We start from the raw sequence: 23,821 nt of genomic DNA on the forward strand, positions 1-23,821 counted from the left end.
TCACCGTTGACAATTTTTTCCTTTTTTTAAAGCAATTGAAAAAGAAGTGATTTCTTTTTTTAAAAGCAATTAAAGCAATTTTTTTTTTTTTGACAAATTTGTTTGAGTGGGATAATTAGTGCAGAGTTATAAATTAACGTCTCTGTAGCGTAAAGCAGCTTCACCATGGTGTTACTTTTTTAAAGCAATTACATAAGAAGTGAGATAGATTGGCTAAAAGAAATGAATATTAAACTGGAACTTCGAATCAGAGGCCTTTATGGGGAAAAAAAAATTACCCCGAAAGTGTACTGAAAAAAATAATTAGTGATTGAGATTCACTTTAATGATTAGGTCTTACATATCAAAGTGAATCTTAACTACTAGTTGCTCTTTTCGGGGCAAATTATATTTGTCCCTTACATTAATGGGGAAAGATAATTCTAAAAAGTATGGGGCGCCATTTGGACTTGAGCTTTGAGCCCCTAGGCACACGCACAACTTCCTCAATCGATGGAGAAACAGAACGATTTCACAAACCCTATCAACAAAATAATTTCGATCATTATTGTGGACCGATAAGGGACCCACAAAAGCCTAAACTGAACTTGGCTGAACCCTTATAGTAAAACTGGATGGCAACTCAGTCCATAAGTTGCACCCTTTAATCAATATGACTTTTGCACTTTACGATAAAACAACTAAAATTTTATGTCGAGTAAATTGGCTCTTGGGTATGTCTTACTTGCATCCCGGTCCTTGACACCTCTCAATTAGTGGTCATCAGAGTGGTCATATTATTTTGGGACCATAAGACTTGCACCCTTTAATCTACAGCAATTGCACCTTTTGGGCAAACGATGACTACAATCTTTAGGTCAAGTTGATTTGCTTTTGAATACACTAAAATTTTATGTCCAGTAAATTGGCTCTTGGGTATGTCTTACTTGCATCCCTGTCCTTGACACCTCTCAATTAGTGATCATTAAAGTGGTCATATTATTTTGGGACCATAAAACTTGCACCCTTTAATCTATAGCAATTGCACCTTTTGGGCAAATGATGACTACAATCTTTAAGTCAAGTTGATTTGCTTTCGAATACGTTTGACTTGCATCTCTGACAATCCCTCCATGACTAGCTATTCTGCAATCAAATAATTCTTGGACTGCAAGATTTGCACCTTATGGGCAAACAACTAGAAGCTTAATTAAGTCATTGACTTGCTCCCAAATATGTATGACTTGCATCCTAATAACCCCTCAAAATGTGGACATTTTGTGTGGTCAAGTTATTCGGGGACCGAATCACTTGCACTCTTTAATCGAGAACTTGCATAACATTCATAGTTTGGTGTATATGGTACATATATTTTACTCCGATAAGCTTATCCACTTTTTGAGAATCCTTATCGAAAAAGGTTTTATTTGCTAATACTAATAAGTAGGGATAATATTCAAACGAGAAAAGCTAGACCGACTGGAAAAAATTGTCAGACAAATATGATCTTGTTCTGGGAACTTCGGAGGCATTGGTTCAGTGTGGTTTTAGATATTTGCAAGTTGTAACCGGTTTATTTCATTGTGTTGTAGTAGTTCACTTGATATATTGGTAGAGTGCCTTTAAAAAAAGACATATTGGTAGAGTACACTTCATTTGTCATGTACTCTACAAATTTAGTGATAACCAACATAGGATTTAAACACAAAAGATGGTCACCATAGCAGTACTCTTTCTTGTTCATGTGAAGACTGTTTTTGGAAATTTTCAGTGTTGGATTGGGTTCTTTTGCTATTCTGCAGAGTGGATTGCAAGTGGAGTGGGCTTGCCTGAAATGAGTACTACTCTCCAATACTTTTTGAGAAAATGACGGGCCAGACCCGTTTTTCAAGTTTATAGTTCTTTGGATCCTTTCCAAAATAAGTCAATACGTCCACTAGGTCCCTCAAAAATAATTCCGACGCGTGCCCCTTTCCCTTCTCTTCCGTGTTTCTCTCTTCTCCCCATGTGCAACACACACACACACACACTCTCTCTCTCTCTCTCTCTCTCTCTCTCTCTGGCTTAAAAAATACAAAAGTGCTACAGGCACATCACTTAGAGCCACACCTCAGCCACACCACCACCACCACCGGCGACCTCCGCCTCCATCGCCACCACCGGCGACCTCTGCTACCATCGCGCCTCCCCAGCACCGACGTTGACCACCACCAACGGCAATTTTTGCCGGAGAAAGGGTCCAATGACGTGACCAAGCACTACCAGCATCTCCATACACTCGTACTCTCTCTCTCTGCCATAGCCCTAGAATTTGTTTCGATTTCTATCTGATTAGGGTTAAGACTGAAGGGTTTTTTAGGAGGCCCTCATCAGGTCAGGTTGAAATGAGATCTATCAACCCCTTTGGGTCGGACCATATGTGTAACGACCCGGATTTTTGCCCTATTTTTTTTAAAATACAAATTTGAAATGTTAAATACTAATTCAATAATTAGTTAGATTAATTAATTAAAATACATTATTATGTGTATAAATGATATTGCTTAGAAAATTGTATTCGAAATATATTATACTTTAGAGATATGCATTCACCTCTTACCCTTCCTATCTAAACACTAATTAGAATTCTATTGAAACTAAACCTTCACTTCCCTCTCACACTCCCACCTCCGTCCTTATCTTCCAAACTTTCATCTCACCTTCCTCCACTACTCCTCAATATTAGTTCCCCACCTCCATTCAATTCCCACACTCCACCTCCCATGTTTTCCGTACAAAAATAAATTCCCCCACCCCCCTATTATTTTCGGCAGAGAGAAAGGGAGAGAGTTCACCTCCCCTTTTCTCATTTCATTGGCCGAGAGAGGGAGAGAGAGAATATCATCATCCAATACCTTCTTCTCTTGTTTTCTTTTCTTTTCTTTAGCCGAGAGAGTACTGGAAAAGAAGAAGCAAAAGGAAGGAAAGAAAGGAGAAAAAGAAGAAAGGAGAAAGGGGAAGATCGTCCGTTGCCACTGCCGATCACCTCCATTTTTTTTTTTTAATCCTAGCTAGAACTCCACGATAAAGGTAGATTTTTCTTTATCCTAACTCTATAAGTATATTGGGTGTATTTTTAAGTATTATCATGGCTTAAATCAAGCCCGTGCAAAGAGAAAAGCCGAAACTAACAAAAATTGTTCGAATGAGCCGAGCACCTCGCGTTTGTGACTCTAGGCCTTTTGGCCGCAAGAACTCTTTTGGATTGAATCTCGTTAATTTCTAACACGGTGCTTGATTTCATGTCATGAATACTCATAATTTATTATATCTTTTATTCAATTACATTTGTTAACCTGTTATTTGTTAATCCTTATTAATCTAGCACTAAGTTAGAATAATCCATGACGTGATGTTAATAAGCTTTAATTGGTAAAGCATTATAATCTAACATACACGTAAGAGTATATTTGTTTTGTACTAAGCACAGCATTAAAAATATAAGAGATTTAAAAGATAATGTAAAACACCCAAATCTCAAGAAGTCTAGTAGCTTTCACTGAAACAAGGTAGTTAATAAAAAAGAAAAAGAAAGAAACCGCCATTGATAACTATGGAGTTAATAAAAATAATGAAGCTTACATTTCATTAAAGGAAACTACATGGGAAATCATTTCAGTAATGATTATCACTTAAAAAGAAACCATGTGTTTTGTTTGAACCCTAACGTTTCCTATGTGTCAAAACAATTAAAAGAAAAACTAGTAAGACGATTTAAAATAAACACTTGTTAAAATTAGTTTTTTTTTATAAAAAAAATCTAAAGTTCCTAACTAAGAAAAAGAATAGAAATTTTATCTGAATTAACATAGTGAGTAAACGATGTATATTTTTAGTAAGTAGAAGAACCAAAAATCTAATAAACTTCTCTTACAGTGTATAAGAAAAAACCAGGTTTAGTGAAATTGCAAAAAGAAACCTAAACTTAGCAGTTACTATTAAAGTAACCCTACGGTTTACGAAATGACTTTTTTTTTATCCGTACGAAATGACTTTTTGATCCTCAAACATTAGAAGTTATGAAAAAGAACCTATGTGTTAAAACATAGTAAAACCCAAAAGTCACATGGACAAATTCAAATACTTTGTGTATTTCTTGTGCCCTTTGAACTGTTGATCAATGCTTCATTGATTCGTATGCAAGTATTCTGCTGTGAAGACATATTGGAGAATGTGAAAAGGTTAGTTTGGACTTAAGCTCACTGGAGGTGGGTGTACGGTGGTTTAGTTATCCTGTGTCTGTGTTTATATTATGATCTGTTTACTTGTCATTTGAAATGATCGTTTTGCCGATTGAATCGGGAACATAGAAAGAATATTAGGGACCTTGAATGAGTTGTGGACTTAGAGAAATTTTGTAGATGTTATTCTGGTTAAAGGAAAAGGGAAATAGATGAAAGGTTGTGGGCTTAGCAGGACCTCGGGAGTGGCCTAACAGGACCTCGTGTTATCGAGAGTAGCCTGGTAGGACCTTGAGAGCAGCCTGAAAGACCCGGTGTAACTAGGGCAGCCAAGCGGGACCTCAGGGGTAGCCTAGCAGGACCTCAGGTATTGAGGGTAGCCTAGCAGGACCTTAAGGGCAGCCTAATGGACCTAGAATTGTGAGAGTAGCCTATTAGTACCTCAGGATGTTGAGGGTAGCCTAATAGGACCTGTAAAGTATGTCCAGTGAAACTTTGAGTTTGGAACGTGGTGAATATTATGATGTTGGAATGATTGTAGAAGATGAGATTCTGGAGTTTACTTAAGTTGATGATTGTATAATGAAATAAGTTTTGTGCTCTTCGATTCTTACCTCATTTTATTATAAATATGATTGCTTGTAGAGTAAGGGTTAATGGGTAAGATTTATCTACTGAGTTTCAAACCTCATTATAGTGCCGTTGGGCTAGCATTTCATGCCAGGTAATCAGGAGACCAAAGGACAAAATCCTTTACAAGATGATCAGTACCAGGGTGAGGACCTCCCAGCTGAGGAAGGAGAGTTTGTCGAGCCTTGGATGCCTTAACCTTAGAAACTCTGTTAATTTGGAGTAATGTCATTTGAATTTTCAAAATTGTTATCACATTTGTCAAACTTTGTTTTATTTTTGTTAAGTTGTAAGACAATTAAGTAGTTTTGAAATTAGTATTTGAGATTTTCGCTACTAAACTCTGTTTAATAAAATTTTATTTCTTAAATCAGTTTTATGAATTATTAAAATAATTAAAATAATTTAATTAACGTATCCGAAAATCGGGGCGTTACAATATGAGGCTCTGCCTGGCTTTAATTGGGCCCCGATATTGGATTGTGGGATTAGTCGTCCCGAGGTGTGCATGAACTAGCCAAGACACTTGAGTTGTCAAAAACTAATCTGGATATATTGATATTTTGGTGTCTGTGTAAATGAGTGTATGTATGCTTGTTGGTTGTGTACTTGTGTTGTGTGGTTGGTGATGGATTTGGTGTTGGTTTGCCTAAAAAATTGCATAAGTGAAGCAAGGGAAAGCAAAAGGAGAAGGTGGACAACAACATGGTGTTGTTTGATAAGGCTACCTATGATAAGCTTCTCTCTGAGGCTCCCAAGTACAAGCTCATCACGCCTTCCATTCTCTCTGATCGTTTGAGGGTAATACGTTTTTCCTGTTTTAGTACTTTCAGTTCTACTTATGTTTGAAAGGTATAATGTTATGAACTTATGAGTTAAATAACTGATTGCATTGTAGATGTGGGTTTCAATTGAATTAATCAAGTCTTCAATTCAAACGTCGATTAAAGAAGGTTTAGATCTAGGTTGCTAGTGAAACTGGTCCGGAAGCGGATTAGGGATATCACAAAAAGATGTGTTTTCACTTTTCAGTAGATCGATTCTATTTTAACAACATTTCATTATGAAACTAGTTTCAAATTCCCAAACTAATGTCAAAAGCAATATCCAAACTATGACTTTTGAGCTAATTCAAATACTGAAGTTAATTCGCTTCATACATATCCAAAATTTGAACCTAGCCTTTTTTATTATTAAGCACATGTTCATAATTGATGCATAATTGTGCTTTTTTAGCTTTACACTTTTACTGTTTCTTGTAATCTGTTTTTGGGGGTGCAATATTAGTATATTCTCAATGAGTTATTGCTTCTTAAAAGTGTTGTTTGAGCAATTGTGCAATTCAAAAAATCCCAGATTAGCCTAGGGAAAATTTCCTTTTTAAGATAGGTAAGTCAATGACACTACATTATGGACAATACAGTTAAAGAGCTTCTAAGTCTACATATTAATTGGAATGTTTGAAGGTTTTGCTCAGAATTTGTTATTTCGTAGCTCATAATCCATGGATTTTCTTGAAGGCCGGAGAAAGTTCACACATGCAGAAAGTTCAAGTACAAGTTCAATCTCATTTATTCAGTACTCTGAAAATGAAACACTGCAAATTCGAAAGTTCATCTCAACCCAGAGTTGGACATTTCAAGAGGTTTGGCTTCCCAACTCAATCGAACAAAGCTGACTGATGAAAACATCCATATAGTCAGACTGAAGGCAGAGCTCTCCGTGGAGAATAGAATACATCGGTTACTCCCTGGAAATGAGAAAAAATAGTCTCTTCGCAGAGTGGGCTATGATGCACTGGGGTTTGGTTAATTTGCAAAGTCTTGTGGCATCATTGCAGAAGATGGGAATCAATTGGTTGGCTAATTGGATTCAAGTCTAGTAGTAGGATAGTTGCTTACCTTAATGTCTAGTCTAATAATTCATTTGGTTTTATGCTTTCATTTGGTCACCTATAATAATATGGAGATATAATTCATTTGGTCACCTGTACCAACTTAGAGCTCTTGTAATAGCATTTGGTTTTATGGTTTTTGTTGTGAATGGATAACTTGGCAATGGATTTTGGCAATGAACGTGGCTTGTGAATGGTAATTTAGAATGAGAAATGTCCGGTGTGGGCTTGTGTGTAACATGATGTTCTTCTTCTTATTTTGTTGTATTGACTGAGACGTGAAATGTCGGGCTAGGACCAAAAATATGGGAGATTCTGCTGATTTTTTTTCGAAACCTACCTTTGTGATTCGTTTCGACATTCTCATGAATTGGAATTTGTTTTTACATTCTACCAAGTCTATGTCCATTTCAATTAAACAAAAATAATAACCCATCAACAAGAACTAAAGTGCCGTATTTTTATGAACAAAAGTAGAATGCATATCATCAAAAAAGTACAACTTGAAACAGAAATCTCTTTCCATAAAAAAAGTTCAATTGTGAAACCATAAGTAAATGCCACTCAAGTTGCAAACTTTCATTCAAACATTTAATATAGACAACCAGATGTTATAACATGATAAAAGACACGACACGATATAGATACGACACGACATGAACAAATACTCAAACAACTTTTTCTTACATGTCAATACCAAGTCTTGCCAAAAAAGAAACATAGTTTGAGATCCCATTGGGCACTAACTAGTAAATGGACACGACACACCACAGATACGACACGATACAAATACTAAAACACCCACAATCAAGTGAACTGAAATATTCTTCAACATTATCTGGTGCATTCAACATTTTCATAAAACTTGGTGGTAGTCCTCTAACACATTGCTCTTGAGTCTCCAAAAACTTGATTAACCTCCTCCCCAAACTTGCCTACTTGTAATATTTAAATGCCCTAATCATGACTACTGAATTAGGATGAAATATTTGTTTGTGAACTTGAAAACGCATACATAAATTGGTTGAAGCTTGTTTCAGTTGGGTATGAACTTGGAGAAAATTGGAAGATACTTCCGCCTTGTGCCATATTCGGTCGCATATTATGGGGCATCATGTTTGGCCACATTGATTGCCCCATGTAGCTTGGCTGAATTTGGCCAACAATAAAAATGAAATTAACAATAACTTTAACATGATTCATGAAATTGTACAATAAAAATAGTTTAACATGAAACAACAACGTAGAAAGTTTAACGGGAAATACAAAAAAATTCTTACATTAACATTTACCACACTCTCTTGTGTCCCAACCTCTTGAAAAAAATAATTGTCGTGTTCCAACTTCTCTTGTGTCCTAACCTCCTGAAAAAAAAGTTTACATAAAATATAAATATAAAAAGTTTATTGGAAACATGAAATTAGTTATACAAAAAATTCTAAACTTTACATTAACTTATACCTTGTCTTTTTCCATGGACAATGTCTTCTTTTTTGTTTCTATTTTCTTCTTACCAATTTTTTCAACCACGCCTACCTTCCTTTTGGTTGGCGGTCTCCCTTTTCAACGAAGAGTTACCGGGTCAAGTATGTTTGTGCTTTCTTTGGAAGGTAAAACTCTATCTCCAATTGAAAAAGAATTATTAGGAGTACCGAAAATCACATTACTTCCATAAACAATCGAAGATTCAATCAACTCTCCTTTTAGCTCAAGTAACCATGCCATCACCTTATCATATTGCTCTTGACTATCTTCCGCCAAAGCGGCAACCTCATTAAAGAGATTGCACATATTGTCATGCTGACGTGCTTCAATTAACGTTGACGAGTTATCATAATTGATTCGAAATTTAGTGTGCACCCTTTTGACATTTTTGTTCCATCTCCTCAACGCATATTTGTCAGGTATTCTTTCAACTCCCATTTGACTCCACATCGTCAGTTGATGTCTACAAACCATTTCTTTGTACTCAAACAATCGACAGTTACAATGTGCTTCATTTGTTTCAGCATTAAAATCAACAATAAATGGCACTTGAATTCTCTTTTCCTCTTCTCCATATATAATCCACTCTTTTACCTCATATTTAGATACATTTTTTTTTTTACTACAAGAACACCTAAGTCTCCCAACAAATTCTTCATGAAACTCTCTTAGCTTCTCATTCGTGTAAACACTTTGAAATTGCTTTTCCAAGCCACTTTTAGTTATTAACGGGATGAAACTCCTTCAACTTTTCCCATCTTCTTCATTTTCACTCTCCATCTTATTTGCCAATGCATTTTCATATTGCTCTACAAATTGTTTCAAGGTTGTCTTTGAATGAATGTAACCATCAAAATATGCATTTATACCCTCGCTTCTTTGTGTGGATGACATTCCCGTCCAAAAGCAGTCATTCACATAAGCAGGAACCCACAGTTTCCTCTCCAGATATAACCCCTGTAACCATGTGTTATTGTGAAGCTCGTACTTTTTAATGAACTCATCCCAAGCATCCTCAAATTGTTTTATTGTCAATGAATTCCATACTGCCTTGCGCATACACAAACTAATTTGTTCATAGGCATTGTACTTACCGAACTTTTTTGGCACCTTTTTCATAATATGCCATATGCACAACCGATGTCGGGTGTCAGAGATTACTTTTTGTATAGCATTCTTCATGCCCAAACACTGGTCAGTAATTATTGCTTTCGGAGCACAACTCCACATGCATATCTTTCAAGTCTCAAATAACCACGAAAATTACTCTGTGTGTTCATGAGAGATGAGCCCTTATCCCAATAAAATTGACTGACCATGATGATTTATGCCAACAAATGGAGCAAAAGGCATGTCATACCTATTTACTAAGTAAGTTGTGACAAATGTCACAATATCACAAAACTCTTTACAAGCTGCACTACTCCTTGCATCAGTCTAGAATACATTCCTTAGTCGACCTTTGTCATCCAAATCCATGGCATAAAAGAAGTCAGAATTGTTAACTTTCATTCTCATGAAATAACTATGAATCGCTTCAGCATTTCCTTCCACAAGTTTTAAATGTCGTTGTTTGTCCAAATAATTATGGCAATCCTTCTGACTATATGGAAGTTTATCAAGTCCCCCCGCCTTAATCTGAAATGAGGTATACGTCTGGGGCAATTTAATCCCTACTTGATCATTCAACATGAGCTTTTTTTTCACATGTTCATCAATTACCCTATTGCTCTTGAAGAACCTCCACTTTCCTGGGCTTTGATCGTGATTGTTCTCTAAGACAACTAGGTTTAGCCTCCAATTTCCATCCGCATATGAAGCAACAATAAGGCGAGCCGGACAATCAATTTTTGTTTGTGACCGTGGTTTCACCGGGTTGCTTCCTCCCACCCTTGCCTTTCCACCACGACTGCATTGAAGAGTTAGATTCTTCAAGTTTCCATCTTTTCCCTTTCTTGACATTCTTTTCACCACAGAAAATTCTTGTTGTTTAGCGTATCTTAAGTAATACAGATAAGCTTCGTTTGATGTGTCAAATTCCATTTGCACCTTTGGTTCCTCAATTCTACCTTTACAATTTTCTGTTCTCTCATTAGTGCCACTCAATACCTCTTCTTCATTGTCTCCACTCCCTACCTCCTCCTCTTCTTCTTCTTCTTCTACATCTCTACAAAATTTAACAAAAAATTACAACTAATTAAATCTTGTTCAACTATTGCCAAAAAAATCATGTAAATTATATTAAAGGATAAGGAAAATACCTTCAAAAATCAATTTCACCATCCGGAGGAGGCATAGCCCACCACATAGACTCCAGCAATATCAAAGACGATGGTGATGGCAAAGGAAACATCACCTATTGGTAAAAATAAAAAGTAACATATAAGCAAATATGTTAGACTCCATTAAAATGCACATATGATTCATGAAAACATTAAAATGAACAAAGTAACCAACACATTAAAATCCATAGTAACCAAGCAATACAGACTTTAACACTCAATCACATTTTTTCGTCCGTTTTTTTACAGCAACCAAACATAAGTATGTGGCAATATCAATTACAAACTTTGAACAATTCAACAAGGGCATGGGTTGATAAATGAACCAAATCGCAATTTTTATTCAGCATTAACCCTAATCCGAGCAGAAAAAAGTAGTGGAGAAATAATAGAAATTGAAATCGAAATAAGTTCTATTCACATCCTCAATTTTAGTTCAAGCCCTAACCCTAATCAGAGTGAAATTGGAACAAGTTCTAGGGCTATGGAAGATATATATATATATATATATATATATATATATAGTCCCCTTCTCCTAAGGACCACCTTATTTTAATAAAATAAGGACCTCCCTTTCCCGATCAAATTTTGATGATCCGAGCCGCTCAATGTATTCAGAACGTGATTTTAAGGGTACCCGCGAGAAATCAGCAAAAAAAAAAATCGGAAAGGGCTTCATCCGAGCAATTTTTGTTATGTTTTTATCAAACGGTTCAAATAAAAACTGCTTAAATCAAGCCCTTCTCGGTCATTTTTTTTGCCGATTTCACGCGGGTACCCTTAAAATCACGTTCTGAACACATTGAGCGGCTCGGATCATCGAAATTCAATCGAAAAATAGGAGAAATGGGGAGGTCCTTATTTTAACTAAAATAAGGACCTCCTTATTTGAAAATAACTGTATATATATATATATATATATATATATATATAGAGAGAGAGAGAGAGAGAGAGAGAGAGAGAGAGAGAGAACGAGTGTATGGAGACGCTGGTGGCGTCGATGGACCCTTTCTTCGGCGAAAATTGCCGCTGGTGGTGGTCAACGTCGGTGTTGGGGAGGTGCAATGGTAGCGGAGGTCGCCGATGGTGGCGATGGAGGCGGAGGTCGCTAGTGGTGGTGGTGTTGGCCGGTTGGTCTGGGCTGAGGTTGTAACGCCCCTAATTTTAGGAACGTTAAATAGGAAAATTTATTGAAAAAAACAAATGGAGTCTGGCTCAAATATTACATCATAAACTTCACAAAGGTACTTTTTATTCAAATAAGGGAGGGAACTAGGGTTCCTATCCACTGCTCCGCTACTTCCTCCATCCTGGCTAGCTCTTCGGCTCCGAAGGCCTCCAATGCATACAGTTCATCCTGTTCATCTATGAGGTCTGACCCATTATACCGGCGTCGCCACCAATATAATAAGTCATGGTCACCAAAAGGTAATGCCGTGAGCTACAAAGGCTCAATAGAATAACTCATACCCTCTAACCCTTAACTTACAAACATTAAACCAATAAAATCAATGATTTTCACATAGTTCAAACATATTTGACAAACAATGACACATCTACATTCGTTATCCAATCTAACGTTGGTGTCCATGATTTTCTGAGTTTCTCCTACGTGACTCCTCATAGACCGTGTCATCATTTTTTCATATTTCATTAACCTTATCATTATTTCCAAAATCCGTTTAACACACCCAACCTCGGTTCCGCCGTTCCGGGTTTCCGAGTATCCTCACAATGGTTCCGCCGCACCGGGTTCCCATTGGCACACTTTGAATTGGCTCCTCTCCGCGGATAACCAAGCCACACACCCAACCTCGGTTTCGCCGTTCCAGGTTCCTGAGTATCCTCACAATGGTTCCACCGCACCGGGTTCCATTGGCACACAAAACACACACCACACAATGGGCTACCATATCTGGCCACATTGCGAATTTCAAAATATTTCACCTTTTCAAAACACGCCTTTTCATCAAACCACGCCCTAGGTGTCATGTTTCTATTTTCTCAATTTTCGTGTCTCGTTTTCATGCATAGACTCCGCGGTAGGATTTTTTACAAACATAAATCATTCATTGTAATCTTAAAACTAAACTAGCAAGATCATCCAATTCTATATTAATAATCATGCTCATAACCATCCTAAAGATCAAAATACGAATACTTCTATTCAAGTGTCAAATTCTATTTTTCGAAAAACCGTTCTTTCTTTCTTTGAGGGAAGTTCTAAACAACATATGTTTATTTAAGAAAATTCGTTTATCTAACATGCTCGTGCTTCCATTAGCAAGATAACTTATTGACAATCATGCATTTTAAAAGATAGATAACCTTATCTACTTGAAAACTAAACGATAGATAACCTTATCTTTTTAATGAAACATACAATAGATAACCTTATCTATTTAAGAAAACTAAACGATAGATAACCTTATCTACTTAATGGAAACGGTTAAGGACATTTAGACTTTCCAACATACGGTTCGATGTTTATACATAGCGTTATTGGACTAGGGATTCTACCTTTCTTCTTGGCGGTAGTGGCGGCTACGGAAAAAGTACGTCGGGCGGAGTAACTTCTTAAGATATGCTTCCGGAAGTTTCAAAAGAGAAAGGTTTCTCTCAAAACTTGATCTTGACTAAACTACTTGAACTTTTGGATTGAGAGGGTGGTCGAGCGGTGGTTTAGTGGCGGCTTAGGATGGGTTTCTTGAAGAACTCAAGAAGAAACTCAAGAACAAAGAAGAACTAAGCAAGAACAAGCAAGAACACAAGCTTTCTTAGAGAGAGAAGTTGGAGGATGAAGGTGTTAGTTGAATGGCAAACATGGGGTGCTATTTATAGCCAAACATTGGCCTCTCCCTCCCCCCTCATGGCCGGCCCTCTCTCCCTCTCTTTGTCCTATGGATTATGCTCCATGGTCTTGTCATTTCGAGACTTTAATCAAAATCCTAGCCTTCCCTCACTTGTCAATCCAATAATAGGCCAAATCCTAGGTTATAATGAAGGTTTTATGGCTTGTCAAGTCCTAGAATGGGTTGGCTTGTAAGAAAGAATAAAATCATTGGCTAACTTTGTACTTTGAAAGACTAGAATGGGTTGTCAAGTAGGTTTTAGGCTTATGGGCTAAAGGTTACTTGTGTAAGTAATCAAAACACAAGCACACACTCCACCTCACTCTCGGCCTCTCTCTCCTCTCGGCTCCTCTCTCTCTCTCTCTCTCTCTCTCTCTCTCTCTCTCTCTCTCTCTCTCTCTCTCTCTACACTATGTATATATATAAGTATATATGTATATACATATCTAGGAAAGTAACCCTAGAATAATAGGCTTAAGGCTAAAAACTAGGTTGGCATGCATGGCATGGCTAGTCTTGCTTCTTTTGGAAGTAAAATGATGGCTTCTTTGGCCCATGATTTTGTATGGTCAAATCAAGGCTTTGTTGGCAACCTAATTACCAATGACCAAAAAATTCCCCTAGCATTTATGGACCATTGGATAAAAGAATATTGGTAATAATTAGGGTTTGAAATGACTTGTCATGGGTGAAATGATTACCCCTAAAAGTCTAAGGGTTCAATAGGGTTTGGAGGGGTTCATAAGGCTCAAAGATGGTCAAAAGGTCCAATTAGGGTTAGGGTAATATAACTAGGTGAATCGGTGGTCCGGTTCTTCCAATTGGTCGGTTGGAAACTAACTTTACTAGCTAAGTAAGGTTTTAAATCAAGAAATGAAATGTAAAGGACTAAAATCTAATTATAACGGATTGTAGAAATCAAAAGAAAATTAAAAGCAATTATTAAGTATTTAAAAAATAATAATTTCAAATAATAAACGAGAATTTTTTATTTATTGAAAATTCCAAGTCGTTACAGAGGTCACTGTCCTTGATCTCTCTTGCTTTGTCTTCGTTTTGTTTTGGGGGCGAAAGAAGATGAAGAGGAATTGAGGAAGTCGATTTGATTTCTCCTTTTTTTTTTTCAAATGGGCTGCCACCTCAGCTGATGTGGCTGAGGTGTGGCTCTAAGTGATGTGCCTGTAGCACTTTCGTAAAAAATACTAGCAAGCAAAAGTCAATTGTATCATCACTTTCTTCCTTTCTTTTTTATTTTATATGTCGGATTTTTATGAAAAAAATATTTTTGAAATCTATTCGACGAAATCTACCAAACAAGAACCATATTGAACATGAAATTATGTATATAAATTTTTTTGGTGTAGGCTCTTTTTTATTTTGAAATTATGTGTAGAAAAAAAGACTATTAACAGTGTGTTAATTCTAAAATGAACACTATAGTTATGAATTTAGGCCGTTAACTAACACTATTAATTAATAGTTGAAACCGATAAAAATTCACAATGTAAAGTTTAGTCACAATAATATAAAATTCACATTGAAAATTGAAAATTTAGTTTTACAAAATGTTATATTCAATATTGATGTTATTTAATAGATCTCTATGAGCAGATTTTAAATATATTAATTTTATAAAAAGTAAATATTTAGAATAAAACTTATAAACATTGTAAAATTTATTACTATAATATACTCAAAGAGGGAGAGAGGAAAAAGAGCAAAAGTACGGAAGAGAGAGGATAGAGAGGTGTGTACCGAATAAATTGAGAGAGAGAGAGAGGAATGAGAGAGAAGCATTTATGTGGATCAATGTGTGGGCTAGCCATGTGCTTGTGTCAACGTGCAGAAAAACGACAGAGGGAGAGGGAGAGGGAGAGGGAGAGTGAAAGTCACGCGGAAAATGAAAGAGAGAGGAGAGGGAGAGAGGGGAATGGTGCCCACGTATGAAATAGGACTTGGTGCAGAAAAATTTGTGCGCAACGACATAATGAGACATAATCTATTTACATAGGATATATATATATATATATATATATATATATATATATATATATAATATATATAATATGAAAGAGCGGTACATATTTTTCACCGTTGGATTGGTACATAAATTTCAACCGTTGGATGAGAAATCCTTGGAAATTAGTCACTAATTTAAATGCCTTTCTTTTATTAGTCACTAATTTCAATCAGTTTAAATATCCTAATCTCCCAGTTTATTTAATTAGCTACACATTTATATATTGATAGATTCCCATTAATATCCTAATCAATCAGAAGGAATGATCCGGTCAAACTATAAAGTAGTAATCTTACTTAAGAAAATCAATTACGGATTCATTAAAGGAATTATTGATTCATTAGTTCTCACGAGATAATTATTGATAGATTCCCCTTAAAGAGAAAATAGATCCTTAATTAGATTATCCTTCTTCAAAGTTTATAACCACAATAAGATCATTTTTCATCAGAGAGCTTAAGAATTACGGGTTCTGCAGAAAACATTTTGTCCCAATTAGTGCTTGAATCATCAGAGAGCTTAAGAATTACGGGTTTTGCTCTTACTCTGTGGACCAACGCTTGGAGGGTATTGGACGCTGTAGGCATTGGAAACTCCCTAAGGGAACATTATCCTCAGATTCCCAGGTCTCTCTCTCTCTCTCTCTCTCTCTCTCTCTCTCTCTCTCTCTCTCTCCCTCTCCTTCCTACGTGCCATTCATACTTTCTTTTATTAAAACAAAATTATATCCTTGAAAATTCTTCAAAAAAAAAATTGTATTCGAGTACCCTTCGGCTAGAAAGTTTCTGAAATTGAAATTTAGTAAGGTTTCTGTCCAATTGAAATATTGAAATGTTTGAATGAGGTTTCATACTTTCTTTAATTGAAACAAAATTATATCCTTGAAAATCCTTCAAAAAAAAATAAATATTCGAGTACCCTTCGGCTAGAAAGTTTCTGAAATTGAAATTTAGTAAGGTTTCTGTCCAATTGAAATATTGAAATATTTCAATGACATTTTTGGGTATTATCTCCGTAACCATGTATGGATCCTTCGGTTGTGATTTTTTTGTGGTTTGGTCCTTACCCTTGCATTAGAAAAACTTAAAGGCAATGACTAAGAAAAGGAAGACAACACATATTGGCAATGGAGAAGAAGATTCACAGGTATCACTCTTTGGCATATCTACTGTCTTTCTTTTGGAAAATTCATTCAGTCAACTAACTCAACTAAAGTTTGATAGTGATTTAATTTTGTTAGGAGTTTGGTAGTGATTTAATTCGTAAGGTTTTCTTCTTTGTACATACTTTAGGCAAAAATTGGAAAAGAGCTATCAAAAGGAACACTTGTGCAACGTGCACGACGAGAGCGAGAACGAATTTTAAAGCAAAGTATTGCTCGGGACCGATCTTACCAAATCGAAATGATGACGTGAATGCAATAAATGGAACTGCACTAAATATTTTCCCAGGAAATAGATACACTTATCTAACTGCAGATAAAATGTCTGAGGATGACGGAATGGATAGAAGCATCAGTAACAGATATCCCAACGAGTATCTTAACTCATTAGATCCTACTGGGCTACCGCCTTTTAAGCTAGAGTTGAAAGTGGGTTGTCCTATAATATTGTTAAGAAATATTGCCCTAAAGGATGGACTTTGTAATGGCACAAGGATGATGGTTGTCAGATGCGGCTCCCGTATTATTGAAGTTAAGATTTTAACAGGCAAAAAATTTGGCAAATTGGCCTTCATACCAAGAATATTTTTATCACCATCATCTTCAGATTTTCCTTTTCATATGACCAGACGTCAATTTCCAGTTGGCTTGGCATATGCTATGACTATTAACAAATCACAAGGACAATCAGTGAAATTCGTTGGGGTTGATTTGCGCACACCTATGTTTAGTCATGGGCAACTATATGTGGCGTTATCAAGGTGCATGTCTTTTGACCGTATAACTGTCCTTCTCCCAGAAGAGGAAACAGATTCCACTACCAATATTGTTTACCCTGAAATTCTGCTGTAGTTTGCTTTATCATACCAGGTATAACGAGTTGCAGAGTATTATATTTTAGTTGACATATCCTCTCTTAAACAAATGACTTGGCATACTAACTAGGCTTCTGTTGACATATCATTTTTTTTCTAGGTTTGGGATCGAGAAGCCTTGAAGCACAAAAGGATCAATAGTCTTCAAGATTTTTAGTCTTCACATGTTTTAATGTTTTCATTTTATAAGTCTCATCAAGGCAGAGATTTTCGTTAATGTGTATCATTTTTTAGTTTCATCGGTGTTTTGGATAGTATTTTTTGATTTGATCAAGTTTTAAGCATTCAAGTTTGTTATATGCGTTTTAGTTGGTTCAATATTTAATTGCGTGCGCTGAATGTTCAATCCGTGCCTTTAGGCACGGGCATGCGCTAGTATATATATACGGAACGGTTCAAGGGACACCCTAAAAAAACACCTAAAAAAACACCCATAATCTCAATCTCATAGTTTCCGATCAAATTTTTATAATCCGAACTGTTCAATGTGTGCAGAATGTGATTTTAAGGGTGTTCGCGAGAAATTAGCAAAAAAAATGACCGGGGAAGGTTTGATTTGAGCAGTTTTTATTTGAACCGTTCAATAAAAAACTGTTCGAAACTGTTCGGATCAAGCCTTTTCCGGTCATTTTTTTTGCTAATTTCTCGCAGGTACTCTTAAAATTACGTTCTGATCACATTGAGCGGCTCAGATCATCAAAATTTGATCGGAAACTATGAGGTGTTTTTTTAGGTGTTTTTTTGGGTGTCCCCGGAACCGCCCCGATATATATATAGATATATTTTTCAACAATATCTGTGTCTGTGCTTCCGCCCCCTTTTGGTATCAGAGCCAAGTAGGATATTGTTGAAGAATTAAACCCTGAGTAAACTGTAAGTTGATTTATTTCTCCTGATCTTTCATTTAGTTATTTATTCCTGCTGAATTTTCAATTAGTAGATTAATTCTAGTTATCTTCGGTCGAGCACCTTGTACCGACCACCCTTCTCAGGCCACCCTTTGAAATCCGTAAAAGTCCCCGTGTGAGTAAGTCCCAGTTGGGCAGTGAAAGGGGTTGGGAAAAAACCTAGGTTATGTGTCCAGAAATTATGGGTATGTGTTTAGTAGGGTATGTCTTTATCAGGATAATTTAGGATTAAAATACTAAACGAGAAGACTTTATGAGTAAATTACTAAAAGAAGTATCTTTAGGAATAAACACAATGAACATATTATTCAAGTATAGTTCTTCAGCCAGTTCTTCAATGGCTAATTTATTTGAGTTGTCGGACATAGTCAACCACGAAGAACATGAATATCAAGATTTAGATACAGGATTAGGAGATTGGAATATGTAGAGGACCGAACTCGACTCTTGCTTCGTTGTGCTCGGCAACAGCTTAGCCACACCTATCGTTGGTCGTCGTCGGTTGTTGCCGTCACCTTGCATTCAGAACGGAAAGAACCGTGCCAAGCTCGGCCACCCTGGAGAGGTGGACCCGTAGACGAACTTTTGCTTGGCCCAAAGTCCCTTCAGGTTCGGCTACCCTTATGCTCGGCTACCCGCACGACCAGTCGGGCTCGGCCACCTGCGCACTCACGTGCGTCCCGCGTGCTGAGGCGGTTACACCAAAGGATAATCATGAGCGCACGTGAAGTGTGCCAGCTCACACCAAAACGGTTACCAGATCCGTCCGGCGACGTCATGACGACGTTGCCTGACCCGTGCAAGACACGTGCCCGTGCTTGGGGAGCAAGTCAAGGAAATTCTATAAATACTGAAGGATAACGCCCTTGAAAAGGTACGCACTCTCATACGCAACTACCCATTCAAAACCCTAGTCTCTTTCCTCTCCTCCTACACGCACTTATCCTCTCGCCGGAGGGCCTTGCCGGGCAACCCCCGGCCAGGTCTTAGTCGTGCGTTCATTGTGCAGGCGGCGTGGAGAAGGCTAGGCAACAACTGAACCAACGGAGGAAGGATACGAGCCACAAGAGATCACGGGCCACACAATTGGTGAACCCGACGTGAAACTTCTCAGCCTCTGATCCAAACGGCTCAAACGCTCTTTCAAATAGCCTTCCTCTCAAAAAGACGAACGAAAACTCAGCGGCGATGGGCGGAGATCCACCAAACGTCTCAGTTTCTGGAGCCAAGGACGCCAGTGGAAACGCGATCCTCCCACCGTTTGCAGAAAGGCACATGTCCATCTCACTACCACCGGATTCTGGGCTCTCTCCGGCCGCAGACGACATAACAACGGCCTACATCCGCCTTCTGCAACGGCGAGACGACGAAAGAGACAACGAACTCGCAGCGCTGAGGGCGGAAGTGGCCCAGATGAAGCAACATATGCAGGACGCAACCCCAGCTGCCTCCAGATCCACCGGAAGCGGACGACGGAAGCGAAGAAACTCTCCTCCCCCTCCGCCGCGGGACCACACCAACGAGGCGGGCCATCGCGTCTCCGTCAAAGACCGCCTAGGATTTACGCCAGAAAAGGGAGACGCCCGGGAAATTATCCTCTACAAACGACCTGCAACATCTGGTACACACCATTCGAGGTCCCACCACGAGTGGACCCGCACCAGGGACACCGAATCATTCACGAGCACGTACTCGACTGGTCGCGCGGAGTTCTCTCGCACGACGGCCTCACGCCGAAGCCGAGACTCCGTCGAAACCAGGCGCCACGTCTCTGAACGCCTCGGGAGGATACCACCAGAAAACTTGGATAATGAAAACGACGTTCGGCGGAACGGCAAAAGCGTACGGATCGATGGGGCGGAGAATGGGAACAAAACCCATTACGATAAAGAGAAGTCGGTTGACCACCCCCGTAGGGAGACAACGGACCTACGGGACAAGCTTCGCAGTCGTGTACGCGAGAAAACCTCAGAACGAGAGAAGCACCCGAAGAGGCCGCGGACGGACGAGCTAGGCAAACCGCCGCGTCCTGGATTCGAACGGCAACTGAAAGACCTCGGTATCTCACCCTTCACCTCCCACATCATCAACACCATCGCAGAACCCAATTTCCACCTACCAAAATTCACAAAGTTCGACCCAAGCACCTGTGAGGCTTACACTCACCTCATTCACTTTCGTCAAACCATCGAGTTGTGCACTACAAAGGACGAGATCAAATGCAAAGCGTTCCCATCCAGCCTCGGCTCTCTTGGACTCCAGTGGTTCAACAAATTGCCCGCTGGATCCATACGGAACCTGGCTGGCCTTGAACGCGCCTTCAACACCCGCTTTATCACCAGTAATAGAACAGCAAAGGAGCCTGAATCCTTGACCCAAATGAGGAAGCTCCCAAATGAAACACTCAGGCACTACGCGGAGCGTTACTGGCAACTTTTCAATGAAATTCCCGGAATCGATGAGTATTGGGCCGCGCGTACCTTCAAAAATGGGTTGGAATCTGGGAGCAAAATACTCGATGAACTGGCCATTCGACCACCGCACGGCATGGGAGAATTAATGCGTGTGGTGGAACGCTTTTGTGCTCTCGAAGAGTTCTACGCGGACCGGGCCGCTCAGGGTATTCCCAACTCAACAGCCTGCCTACCGACGACAACCCCCCAGCTGCAGACACCAGTCGCAACTCAACAATCCCATCCAAAGAAACACGTCAACAACATCAAGGAAGGGAAGAAACGCCAGCCAAAGGAGCACGACTACGTGGCTGAAACCACCCACTTCAAGGAACCCATCTGGTCCTTCCTGAAGGAAATCATGAGGCAACCATGGTTTGAGTGGCCGCAAGGCAAACTGGGTACAGACAACGGCCAGGCGGATCAGAACCCAAGAAAGAAGTGCTCATACCACAATGAGCTCGGCCACTACACGACGGCATGTGCTCCATACAAAGCATTGTTGGAACGACTGGCAGCCCAAGGCCATCTTGACCAATACATTGATCGAACAAAGACGCCCGCCCGCCCACCTGTCGGAAATCCCAACCCCAACGAGCCGCGGCCGACGATACATGTCATTCACGGTCCCGTGACCAGAGAATCCAAAGCAGATCTCAAAGCCGACCTCGACCGCGCCTCCACTTCTAAACAGGTGCTTGCGGTAAGACCTGGGTCAAAACGCCCGCGTCCGGACGAAACACCAAAGTGGACCATCACTTTCACAGAGCGCGACCTCGATTTCGTACAAACTCCACATTCCGACGCTCTTGTCGTCACCGTGCAAATCGGAGTCCATGACGTCAAGCGAATTCTCATCGACCAGGGAAGCTCAGCAGAGGTGATGTACTACGACTTGTTCAAGAAACTCGACCTTCCAGAGTCAGCCCTACAACCCGCCGAAGTCCCACTCATTGGATTCAACGGGGCACCAGTTTGGCCACTTGGTCGAATCTTCCTTCCGGTCGTCGCAGGTTCAAAAACGTTGACCGTCGAGTTCATCGTCGTCAACGTGCCGAGCCCATACAACGCAATTCTTGGCCGAACCTGGCTTCACAACATGCAAGCCATCGCTTCAACCTACCACCAAGTTGTTCGCTTCATCGGCTCTAGCGGACGACAAGAAGATCTGAGAGGTGACCAAGTAGCTTCCAAAAAATGCTACGTTTCGGCCGTTCACAACTCAACAAAAGCCAAAGAAGTACAGTGGGTAGAGGTCCCAGACATGGCCGTGATCGACGACGTCGGCCAGAAGGCCGAAGACAAAGCAGAGGAGGACCTCGTCGAAATACCAATCAACGAGGATGGTTCCCGATTTTTCCTAATCAGCTCTTCCATCAGCGAGACCGACCGCGAAGAAATGTTTCAGTACCTCAAGGAAAACATGGAAGTCTTCGCCTGGACCCCCAACGAAATGCCGGGGGTCGATCCAAATTTCATCAGCCACTCTCTCAACATAAAGAAAGACGCAAAACCAGTCGTCCAAAAGGCTAGGCGCTCCGCAGCCGAACATGCCGACGCCGTCGTCGAAGAAGTCAAGCGTCTGCTAGAAGCAAATGCAATTCAAGAAGTGCAATACCCGACGTGGCTGTCCAACACCGTTGTCGTTAAGAAGAAAAACGGCAAATGGCGAGTCTGCGTGGACTACACCAATCTCAACGACGCTTGTCCAAAAGATTGGTTCCCACTTCCAAAGATCGACCAACTTGTGGATGCAACAGCAGGCCATGCTCGGCTAAGCTTTCTGGACGCATACCGTGGCTACCACCAAATTGCCATGGATCCTGACGACATGGAGAAAACTGCTTTCATCACGCCTTATGGCATCTTCTGCTACCGCGTCATGCCCTTCGGACTCAAGAATTCTGGTGCAACGTTCAACAGAGCAATATTCAAGATGTTGCAAGAACAAATTGGCTACACCGTGGAGGCTTACATTGACGACTTGGTCATCAAGAGCAAGCAGGAATCCAACCACTTGCGAGACTTGGCGGAAGTCTTCGAAATCCTCAAGTACCACAAACTTCGACTCAACCCAGAGAAGTGCGCATTCGGAGTAAGCGCAGGAAAGTTCCTCGGGCACCTTGTTACTCGAAGAGGTATTGAAGCCGACCCTAACCAAATCAAGGCTGTTAAAGAATTGCGCCCACCAAGAACAATTAAGGAAGTACAAAGGCTCACTGGGATGGCAGCCGCCTTGAATCGATTCATTAGCAAATCCTCGGACAAGTGCCACGCGTTCTTCAATGCCTTGAAAGGAAAAAGCCGGCGCAGCTTTGAATGGACCCCAGATTGCGAATCTGCTCTGACCGAACTCAAAGACTATCTGAATTCCGCCCCGCTGTTGGTAAAACCTAAAGAGTTCGAAACTCTATATCTCTATCTCGCCGTGTCCGCCCACGCAACAAGTTCCGCGCTCATACGGCGGGAAGGCGCCGAAGACAAACCCATCTACTTCACAAGCAAGACGCTCCTTCCAGCTCAAACACGCTACCTACCACTTGAAAAATTGGCACTTGCTCTTGTCACAGCGGCCAGGAAACTTCTGCCTTATTTCCAATCACATCCCATTGTCGTCTTAACGGCGCACCCGCTCAAAGCTATCCTTCGAAAGGCAGATCTCTCCAACCGTATATCCAAGTGGGCTGTCGAACTTGCAAACTTCGACATTAGCTTTGAGCCGCGAACAGCAGTTAAGGGCCAGGTGTTGGCCGACTTCATAGCAGAACTCACCCCAGAAGACACAGTGGCACTCAACGCTCCCACCCCAACGGAAGCTAAAGATACTAGCCCACCAACCAAACAGTGGCACCTTTTTCAAGGAGAAACTTGGCGGCTTAATGTCGACGGGGCATCCAACAGCAACGGAGCAGGGGCTGGGGTAGTCTTGGTCTCACCTTGTGGAACACTTCATGAAAGCTCCCTCACCATCGACTTCCCAGCCACCAACAACGAAGCAGAATATGAGGCACTCCTCGCCGGTTTGCGCTCAGCCGTCGCAATGAATGTCACCAGCCTCGCT

General features: G+C 39.9%; 1 long non-coding RNA gene and 1 pseudogene across 1 annotated transcript; one reads left to right on the top strand and one right to left on the bottom strand.

Moving 5' to 3' along the window:
- Positions 1–23,821, bottom strand: part of LOC131327327 (mevalonate kinase-like) — an 87,569-nt pseudogene that overhangs the window by 45,516 nt on the left and 18,232 nt on the right.
- LOC131327332 (uncharacterized) lies at positions 2,735–6,825 on the top strand. Its single transcript, XR_009200266.1, has 3 exons — positions 2,735–3,048; positions 4,924–5,630; positions 6,350–6,825. It is a non-coding gene; the product is annotated as an uncharacterized LOC131327332 (long non-coding RNA).

Source organism: Rhododendron vialii, chromosome 5a, assembly GCF_030253575.1.
Source record: "Rhododendron vialii isolate Sample 1 chromosome 5a, ASM3025357v1".
NCBI lineage: Eukaryota > Viridiplantae > Streptophyta > Magnoliopsida > Ericales > Ericaceae > Rhododendron > Rhododendron vialii.